Source organism: Saccopteryx bilineata, chromosome 4 (assembly GCF_036850765.1).
Source record: "Saccopteryx bilineata isolate mSacBil1 chromosome 4, mSacBil1_pri_phased_curated, whole genome shotgun sequence".
Lineage (NCBI taxonomy): Eukaryota > Metazoa > Chordata > Mammalia > Chiroptera > Emballonuridae > Saccopteryx > Saccopteryx bilineata.
In genome coordinates, this window is record NC_089493.1 from 116162224 (window position 1) to 116172913 (window position 10690).

Below are 10690 nucleotides of genomic sequence, written 5' to 3' on the forward strand. Positions count from 1 at the left end.
GAGAGAAAAGAAAAGGATAAAGAGGTAAGTTACAGTATTTTTATAACTTAATCTTGAACAAGGCATCGAAGATTAACTTTTGAAGGGTTGTGGAGGAGGTAGAAGAGTGTAAAGGGGGTCAAATTATGGTGACAGAAGGAGACTTGACTTTGGGTGGTGAACACACAATATAATATACAGGTTACATTATGTACTTGAATAATATGCTTAAAACCTATATAATTTTATTAACCAATGTCACTTCAATAAATTTAACAAAATAAAAACAGGAAATTAACCAATATAAGTATTACTAGGTAGCTCAAAAAGACATTATATGGCTCATATACAGTGTGTTTGTAAAATCATGGTGCACTTTTGACCGGCCACAGGAAAGCAACAAAAGACAATAGATGTGAAATCTGCACCAAATAAAAGGAAAACTCTCCCAGTTTCATACCTATGCAGTTTGATGTGGGCTCACACACAGAGTTTTTAGAGCTCCTTAGATAGCTATCCCGTATAGCCTCTACAGACTCATCACTGACTGATGACCTACCAGAACGGGGTTTCTCCACCAAACTGCTGGTTTCCTTCAACTGCTTATCCCACTAAGTAATGTTATTCCTATGTGGTGGCGTTTCATTATAAACACGCCAATATTCACGTTGCACTTTGGTCACGGATTCTAATTTAGCAAGCCACGGAACACACTGAACTTTCCTCTGTACCGTCCACATCTTGACTGGAATGGCCGTGGGCTGCTCCACTGTATACACAGTGTTACATCATCATCTGCGCAGGCACACATGCTGTCGCATCATCCTACAGAAACTGGGAGAGTTTTCCTTTTATTTGGTGCAGATTTCACATTTCTATCATCTTTTGTTGCTTTCCTGTGACCAGTCAAAAGTGCACCGTGACTTTACAGGCACACTGTATATATAAAAAGAGAAAAGATTTATTCCACTGAGCCCACACTCCCATGGAGATATATACATACATGTATATATTTATTTATCTAAACCATGTAATTTATTGAATATCATTCTTCAACTTACAGAATTTCAATACAAGATCTAAGTAGAAGATTCAATGTTATACATGAGTAGTAAAACATTCCTAGTAAAAGGAAGCCATGAAAATTAAAGGTAAAAACCGGAAGGTAGCCAAGAAAATTTTATCCCAAATATTTATTTTGTCAAATATAAGAATTGAACAAAAGTTATTCTATTCAACAATAGAGGATTTATGCAAATATTTTAACTAAAAAGTATGCACATTGCATAAAAAGGATAAATAAAAAATAAAACTATAAGATGATTACTCCCTGACAACTGGAAGACAGATAGGAGAGCAACTGGATGAGTGCTATCAGAAGCAGTGAAAACTGGTTCAACAATGTAGAAAACTTAATCAGAGATGTGAATAAGACAATTGATAAAAATCATTTATAATGCAAATAAATGGGAAATAGATAAAATGGAACTAGAGATTTATGGAAATATTAGAAAGATCTAGAAGACTAACAAAGATTAGAGATCAAGATGATTTGGAGGACTGTAGGAAAGAATAAATAACATAGAAACAATACAATATTATTTGTTTTTTTCCTTTTTATTGTATTTTCTCTGAAGTGAGAAGCGAGGAGGCAGAGAGACAGACTCCCACATGCGCCCAACCAGGATCCACCCAGCAAGACCATCAGGGGCGATGTTCTGTCCATCTGGGACATTAATCTGTTGCAACCAGAGCCATTCTAGTGCCTGAAGCAGAGGCCATGGAGTCATCCTCAGCATCCAGGCCAACTTTGCTCCAATGGAGCCTTGGCTGTGAGAGGGGAAAAGAGAGATAGAGAGAAAGGAGAGGGGGGAAGGGTGGAGAAACAGATGGATGCTTCTCTTGTGTGCATCCCTGCCCAGGAATCAAACCTGGGACTTCCACACACTAGATCAATGCTCTACCCCTGAGCCAGCTAGCCAGGGCCTATATTTTATTAAAAAGACAAAATGCCAAAAATAATGGAATGTAGTATTCAAACTTTTAAGTGTATATTATTTAAAAAATATGTAAAGTAAAGAAAATATCGAACATCAAATCTGTATAATCAGAAAAAGTAATAAACTTAATTAAGTTTTAATAGACAATAGACTAGAAGCTAGTAATATTATTGATATTATTAAATTCCAACAATAAACACAAAAATCTCATATAGAGACAGGCAGGAAAGAATCCCAGTTTAGGTACAAATGATTTAATACAAAAAAGTCAAAGTTATCTTAAACTTCTCTGCTACATTATTAGATGTCATGTGTTTTTGTATATGTTTGAAGTCAACAGAAAGGAATCCTAAAAACTGCTCAGAAAATATAACAAGTCAATCTGAAGATATCCAACTAAATGTATTTTAATTAGTAAAGTGAATTTTTTGTCAATGGAGAAGGGAGTCGTGCTATAAAAATCCTTGTGATGAGACCCGGGGTGCATGCTCAATTAACATTGTCCAACATGCCAAGATTGAAGGTGAGAAAACAAATGGATATTTCTCTCTCTCACCCCCCTTTCTCTCTCTCTCCCAAGGATATATATATATCCTTGAAATGAGTATTGACTCAAGTAAAACATAATTAAATGCAGAGAAACTATTATTCTCTCTATGTTCAATAATATGTCAGTTAATTTACCTTTTCTGGAACCTCTGCTGTTCTTTCTTCATTTCCTATTTATAGACTTTGTGGAGTGAGTAGACAATAGGCTCCTTTTAGTGGAAGTTGAGGTGTGTGTATATATGTGGTTAAAAATGGTACAGTTTCAATATTTGACATTAATAATTTTCCCTATTAATCTTATGATCATTTTTAACATGCTATGGGAAGGGGAGGCATTTTCATTTCAACAGGAAATTACTTATCTAATATGACTATTTCTATTTTAGAATTATCTAAGTAATAGAGAACTTTATTCTAAGTGAACTACATGTAGAAACAACGTTCTCTGTAGACACAGAAAAAAAAGGTGTCCTTAGGAAGATATATATTTCCTTTAAAGAATGCTTGCCAAAGTGTAAGTCACTAATTACTGCCTATCACAGTGGTATGTGTGAGTCTGTATCTGTGCATTTTCTGAAAAACATGAACTAACAACTCTTGGATGTTTTCCCTTCCTCAGCACAGTAATTATATTTGTACTTAATTCTGAGCTTGTTACATATAATATTGTGCCAAATATGATCATTTAGAGTTATTTTGACACAGGCTTAGCATCATAAATATTGACTATGTAAGAACATTGACTATATTTGCCTAAAATATGAGAGATTTGATCCAAGTATGTGAGAATTTGAAATTGAAAATATGCAAAAATTTGATTCAGTCCAGGATCTTCAGAGGCAGTTGATGGATATCACTTGTCATCATTGCCAGTGCACTCAGTTTACACTTCCATTTTGAGTTATTCTCTGCTAAGTATCAGAGTTTAGTCACTGCCATGGGCAATCAAACAATAATAAACCTATAAACCAAAACCAGAATGATGATAACCCTGTCCTGTGCAATCCGCTTTCTGCTTCTCTGGTATTTGTTTCCTGGAAACAAGCTAGCAAATAAGCCATATAGTTAATTCCTGACAATATACAATTCTCTGAGACCCTTTCTCATACTCCTTTACCTATCTACTTCTCCTTCCAGTGTGCTGCAGTTATAGAGTAGATTGACCCAGAGATCACTGAGCAGTTTAATACCTTCTGCCACATATTTTATATTTTATTATACAATTAGCATCTTTTTGGCATGATTACTGTTTTCATAAATTTCCAGTTAAATTTTGCTGTTGAAGAGGTAAAAAATGAGCACCTTCATGGCATGTGGTTAAGTGTCCACACTCCCATCTATAACAAGACAGGTAGTCTCTGAAATTGTGAATAATTTCATACCTTCCTTCTACCCTGCTATTTTTCTTCCTTTGTGTATTACTTTGTTGTATTCTTCCTCTCTCTTTTCACTTTTCTACCCTCCCTTACTCCCTCCCTCCCTCCTTCTGTCTTTCCTTCTCTTCCTCCCTCCTAACACTGAGTATAAATTATTAAGTGATGTGAGTGAGTGAGTAGTCTACGAGGGATGGGGCAGTGGCACATCTGTGAGGGTTGTAGCCCAAGGAGTGAAAAGTATCTGGAAGAAATTGCATCAGAGGTTCTGCATGTGTGCTGTGAGGAAAGCATATAACAGCAGCCTAGTGTGGGCTGAACAGCTCAGAGCCTGAAGAGAATAAGCAAGGGCCCCAGGGAGAGAAGGTAAGTAGTGAGGACACCCTGCTGTGTTGTTGGTGCCCAAATAGGGTGAGGAGGCACCTATGCAGAAGGAATGGCAGCTGACATTGAGGAATTGATTACACAAATTGGCACCCATCCAGTAGTAAATACACTATAAATAAATATTTGAGAAGGGGGCTACAAATATAGAAAAAATGATAAAACTAAAATATACCTTGTGGTATTAGATGAGAATAGGATTTTGTGGTATCAGTATGATTAAGAGACAGTATGAATTTTTAGTTTTTACTATATACAAAGAGTTCTACTGAAATTGAAGATATTAGTATGAGATCATATGGTTCTTAATCTATAGAGATAGAAAAGTAAATATGGGTATAAAAGGATGTGTGTGTATGTATGTGTGTGTTGTAGCTTTATTGACTTGCATGACCTAAGAAGAACAACACATCAATGACAGTGAGCACACCAAGATCAAGATTCTGGTTTCTAAATAGTATTCTCACCTGACCAGGCAGTGGCACAGCAGATAGAGCGTTGGTCTGGGATGCAGAGGACCCGGTTCGAGACTCTGACATCGTCAGCTTGAGCGTAGACTCATCTGGATTGAGCAAAGCTCACCTGCTTGGACCCAAGGTTGCTGGCTCGAGCAAGGAGTCACTTGGTCTGCTGAAGGCCCCGCGGTCAAGGCACACATGAGAAAGCAATCAACAAACAACTAAGGTGTCGCAACGAAAAACTGATGATTGATGCTTCTCATTTCTCTCCAATCCTGTCTGTCTGTCCCTGTCTATCCCTCTCTCTGACTCTCTCTCTCTGTCCCTTTAAAAAAATAAAAATATATAAATAAATAGTATTCTCTACTAAAAGAAACAAGAACTCCTTGTAAAAATGGCTGACTCTATGCCTGAGGCTGAGAAAGAGCAATATGATTTTGGAGTACCTTGTTGTGCTACAAAGTAAAGAATTGCTTAAAGAATAATGAGGGCATGAGAGATGACGTCAGAGTAATGGCGGGGTAGGAAGTGATACTGATAAATCTCCCCCAATACTCAACAAGATCTTCAACCAGAAACAGAAAAACCTATCCTTGGAGCCTCCAGATGTTTCGCAATACACCCGAAGGTATGGTCGAGTGAAAAATTGGCTAAATATATAACCGAACCCCGAAGGAAATAGGGAGTAAGAAATGCTCTGCCTTCCTCACTAACCTAAACAAGGCGGCTTTCTCTGGGATCCGTGAATATAGAAACTGAGGCGGGCAAAGGGGGTGAATAGATCCAGGCCGCGGCACAAATGGCCGAACCAGGCTGTGGCACGGAGATCCAAGCTGAGGAAAAACTGATCCTGTGGCAACCCGGGCAATACAAGCTAACACTAGCGCCAAACCCAAAGAAAGAAAGACAAGCGGGGCAGCCATTTTACCCTATCTCCTGGTCGGTGCATGCAGATACTGGGCGAGAGATTTCTTCCTAAGCCCTGGGAGTGGGTACCTGTGTTACCCCACAGAAAGGCAAAGTCAGAGGCCTTTCTGTGGGCCGAAAACAGAATCTCTGGGCAGCCCCAGTGCTCTGGGAAAGCTGCGCATGGGAGGGAGCGAGAACTAATTCCAACGGTGGAACTTTTACATGTTGGTAGGGGATTCACTCAGAGGGAAACGCGGCCGGCCTCATATCCTGGTCTGAGCGCGCAGATAGTGAGTGAGAGATTCCTCTGAGTGCCTCGGCAGTGCGCGCCCGTGTTATCGCACAGAGGGGCAGAGTCAGGGGCCTTTGTGTGGGCCAAAGTGGAATCTCAGGCCGCCCCCACGCCTTGGAAAAGCCACGCACGGGGACGGAGCGAGAGCCAATTCCAACGCTGCAACTTTTCCATGCAATTGGGGGTTTCACTCAGAGCGTGAGACTGCTGGCTGGATATCCTGGTCTGCGCGCAGATAGTGAGCAAGAGTTTCCTCCAAGCGCCCCGGAAGTGGGCGCCCGCCTGTGTTATCAGACACAGTGGCAGAGCCAGAGGTCTTCGAGTGGGTGGAAAGCCCGCCTGATTATGCTAGCAGCTCTGACTGACTGAGCCTTACCCAGAGCCCTGTGCTGAGTGGAAATAGAGTGGGGAGCTGCCAGCTCTTTGAGCCTCTTACTATCCAGGCAGAGGCAGCAGCAACCCCATAGCTGGATTATCAGGCTACTAATTGAGGAAGGAAAGACTAGGAGAAAGGCTCCAGGAACACGGACTCTCTCACTGGCGGAGCCTATAAATGCTAATGAGCCTCAACTGCCAACGAGACTAAAGCACAATACATGACATTGCCATAGATAGAGACTTATCAACTCCAAACCTCTACCTGAGCATGCCAAAAGCGCAGAACCCGGGGTACAGAGTCACCAACCAGGAAGAGGGAGAGAAAAGAAAAAGCAAGAAGATAACCTCTCAAAATCAAGAATAATCTGCAGACTTTATAACCTATCTTATTTTATTATATTTTTTCGTTTGTTTCTCTTATCTTCATTCTTGATATTTTTCCTTCTCCTCCAATTTGGCCGATTAACTCTCTGCTGGTCTTACTCTCTCCTCTCCTTGACCTATACTACCCATAAGTATTACATCTCCCATTATCTTTTCTCTCCTCTTCCTTTCTCTCTATGAGGGTTGCACTCCAAAACCCTTAACTCTCTCTCTCTCTCTTTTTTTTCTTTTTTCTTCTTTTAGTGGTTTCCTCTTTTTTTCTCTCTCTCTCTTTCTTTTCTCCCTCTATATTAGTTTCTTCCTTTCTCCTTTACATCTCCTCTCATTCAAACCTCAATAACAAACAAATTATCTTATCTGGGACTCAAACTTAGTTTGTGGCATTTTTTTTTGGGGGGGGGGTTATTTCACCTTTTTAACTCACAAGCAGTGCTCCCATCCCTGGCTCTCCATTTTATCTAGTTCTGGTTCCACTAAATACAATAGCAATTTTTTAATTTGTCCCCCCATTTTTCTGTTTCCCTCTTATTCCTCTCATCATAACTCTTAGTCAACCAACACCTAAAAGCAAATCATTTTATTCTTGACCCAATTTTTTTCCATATTTGCTTTTTGTGGGTCCATACTCCTTCTTTTTTCTTTCTTTTTTTCTTTCTTTCTTTTTTTTGCCCCTTTATTACTTTTCCCCAATTCAGGCCCTCCATTACAGGCATTGTTTGTTATAATTCACAGTTCACCACAAGATTTTCTCAAGAAAGAGGGGAGAGGAGAGCAGAGGAAAAAAGGAGGGGGGGAATAATTTCCTTTTTTAAAAAATTTTATTTTATTTTATTTTTCTTTATTTCATTATTAATTTTTTTTTAAAAAAAACAACTCTTTGATTTTTTATTTTTTTTAACTTTTTATTCTTTATTAAATCTCATTAATACTATCAAGAAAACCACCCTCAGATGCCATTAAGGAAGAAAAAATAGAATATCATGGATACAAAAGAAAGAGAGGTAACACAGCTAGATGAGGAAAAATCTATGGAGAAAAAATTTAATATATTGGAAACCTTGGAGCTAAACGACAGAGAATTCAAGATAGAAATCTTAAAAATCCTCTCAGATATACAAGAAAACACAGAAAGGCAATTTAGGGAGCTCAGAAAACAACTCAATAAACACAAAGAATATATGTCCAAGGAAATTGAAACTATAAAAACAAATCAAACAGAGATGAAAAACTCAATTCACGAGCTGAAAAACGAAGTAACAAGCTTAGCTAATAGAACAGGTCAGATAGAAGAGAAGATTAGTGAAATAGAAGACAAGCAAATTGAGGCACAACAGAGAGAAGAAAGAGACTCAAAAATTTAAAAAAATGAGATAGCCCTACAAGAATTATCTGACTCCATCAAAAAGAATAAGATAAGAATAATAGGTATATCAAAGGGAGAAGATAGAGAAAATGGAATGGAGAACATACTCAAACAAATAATAGATGAGAACTTCCCAAGCCTGTGGAAAGAACTAAAGCCACAAGTTCAAGAAGCAAACAGAACTCCGAGTTTTCTTAACCCCAACAAACCCATTCCAAGGCATATCATAATAAAATTGACAAACACCAGCAGCAAAGAAAAAATTCTCAAGGCAGCCAGGGAAAAGAAGAATACAACATATAAAGGAAGGCCCATTAGATTATCATCAGATTTCTCAGCAGAAACTCTACAAGCTAGAAGAGAGTGGACCCCAATATTTAAAGTCCTGAAAGAGAGGAACTTTCAGCCATGAATACTATACCCATCAAAGCTATCCTTCAAATATGAAGAAGAAATAAAAACATTCACAGACACAGAAAAGATGAGGGAATTTATCATCAGAAAACCCCCACTCCAGGAATTACTAAAGGGGGTTCTCCAATCAGATACAAAGAACAAAAAAAAACAGAGCCACAAGTAAAAGCTCCAAGAAAAACACAATAAAACCAAATTTAAACTGTGACAACAACAAAAAGAAAGGGGGGTAGAAGATGGAGATTAACAGTAGCAAAGGACAATGGAGTACAAAAGTACTCACAAAATAGTTCACTACAATGAACAGGGTAGGGACCCTTTTCATTACTCAAAGGTAACCACCATTGAAAAAACCACCACAGAAGCACATGAGATAAAAAAGATAGCAACAGAGGAAAGATGTATGGAATACAACCAAATAAAAAAAGATAGAAAAATGAAAGAGAAGGATCAAACAAGACACAAAACTAACAGAAAGCAATTTTAAATTGGCAATAGGGAACTCACAAGTGTCAATAATTACACTAAATGTAAACAGATTAAACTCACCAATAAAAAGGCACAGAGTAGCAGAATGGATTAAAAAAGAAAATCCAACTGTATGCTGCCTACAGGAAACTCATCTAAGTAACAAGGATAAAAACAAATTCAAAGTGAAAGGCTGGAAAACAATACTCCAAGCAAATAACATCCAAAAAAGAGCAGGCGTAGCAATACTTATATCTGATAATGCTGACTATAAGACAGCAAAAGTACTCAGAGACAAAAATGGCCATTTCATAATGGCTAAGGGGACACTGAATCAAGAAGACATAACAATTCTTAATATATATGCACCAAACCAAGGAGCACCAAAATATATAAGACAGCTACTTATTGACCTTAAAACAAAAACTGACAAAATTACAATCATACTTGGAGACCTCAATACACCGCTGACGGCTCTAGATCGGTCACCCAAACAGAGAATCAACAAAGACATAGTGGCCTTAAACAAAACACTGGAGCACCTGGATATGATAGACATCTATAGGACATTTCATCCCAAAGTGACTGAGTATACATTTTTCTCCAGTGTACATGGATCATTCTCAAGAATTGACCATATGTTGGGCCACAAAAACAACATCAGCAAATTCAGAAAAATTGAAGTTGTACCAAGCATATTTTCTGATCATAAAGCCTTGAAACTAGAATTCAACTGCAAAAAAGAGGAAAAAAATCCCACAACAATGTGGAAACTAAACAACATACTTTTAAAAAATGAATGGATCAAAGAAGAAATAAGTGCAGAGATCAAAAGATATATACAGACTAATGAAAATGACAATACGACATATCAGAATCTATGGGATGCAGCAAAAGCAGTGATAAGAGGGAAGTTCATATCACTTCAGGCATATATGAACAAACAGGAGAGAGCCCAAGTAAACCACTTAACTTCACACCTTAAGGAACTAGAAAAAGAAGAACAAAGAAAACCCAAAACCAGCCAAAGAAAGGAGATAATAAAAATCAGAACAGAAATAAATGAATTAGAGAACAGAAAAACTATAGAAAAAATTAATAGAACAAGGAGCTGGTTCCTTGAAAAGATCAACAAAATTGACAAACCCTTGGCAAGACTTACCAAGGAAAAAAGAGAAAGAACTCATATAAACAAAATCCAAAATGAAAGAGGAGAAATCACCACGGACATCGTAGATATACAAAGAATTATTGTAGAACACTATGAAAAACTTTATGCCACTAAATTCAACAACCTAGAAGAAATGGATAAATTTCTAGAACAATACAACCTTCCTAGACTGAGTCAAGAAGAAGCAGAAAGCCTAAACAGACCTATCAGTAGAGAAGAAATAGAAAAAACCATTAAAAACCTCCCCCAAAATAAAAGTCCAGGCCTTGACGGCTATACCAGCGAATTTTATCAAATATTCAAAGAAGACTTGGTTCCTATTCTACTCAAAGTCTTCCAAAAAATTGAAGAAGAAGCAATACTTCCAAACACATTTTATGAGGCCAACATAACCCTCATACCAAAACCAGACAAGGATGGCACAAAAAAAGGAAACTACAGACCAATATCTCTAATGAATACAGATGCTAAAATACTAAACAAAATACTAGCAAATCAAATACAACAACATATTAAAAAAATAATACATCATGATCAAGTGGGATTCATCCCAGAATCTCAAGGATGG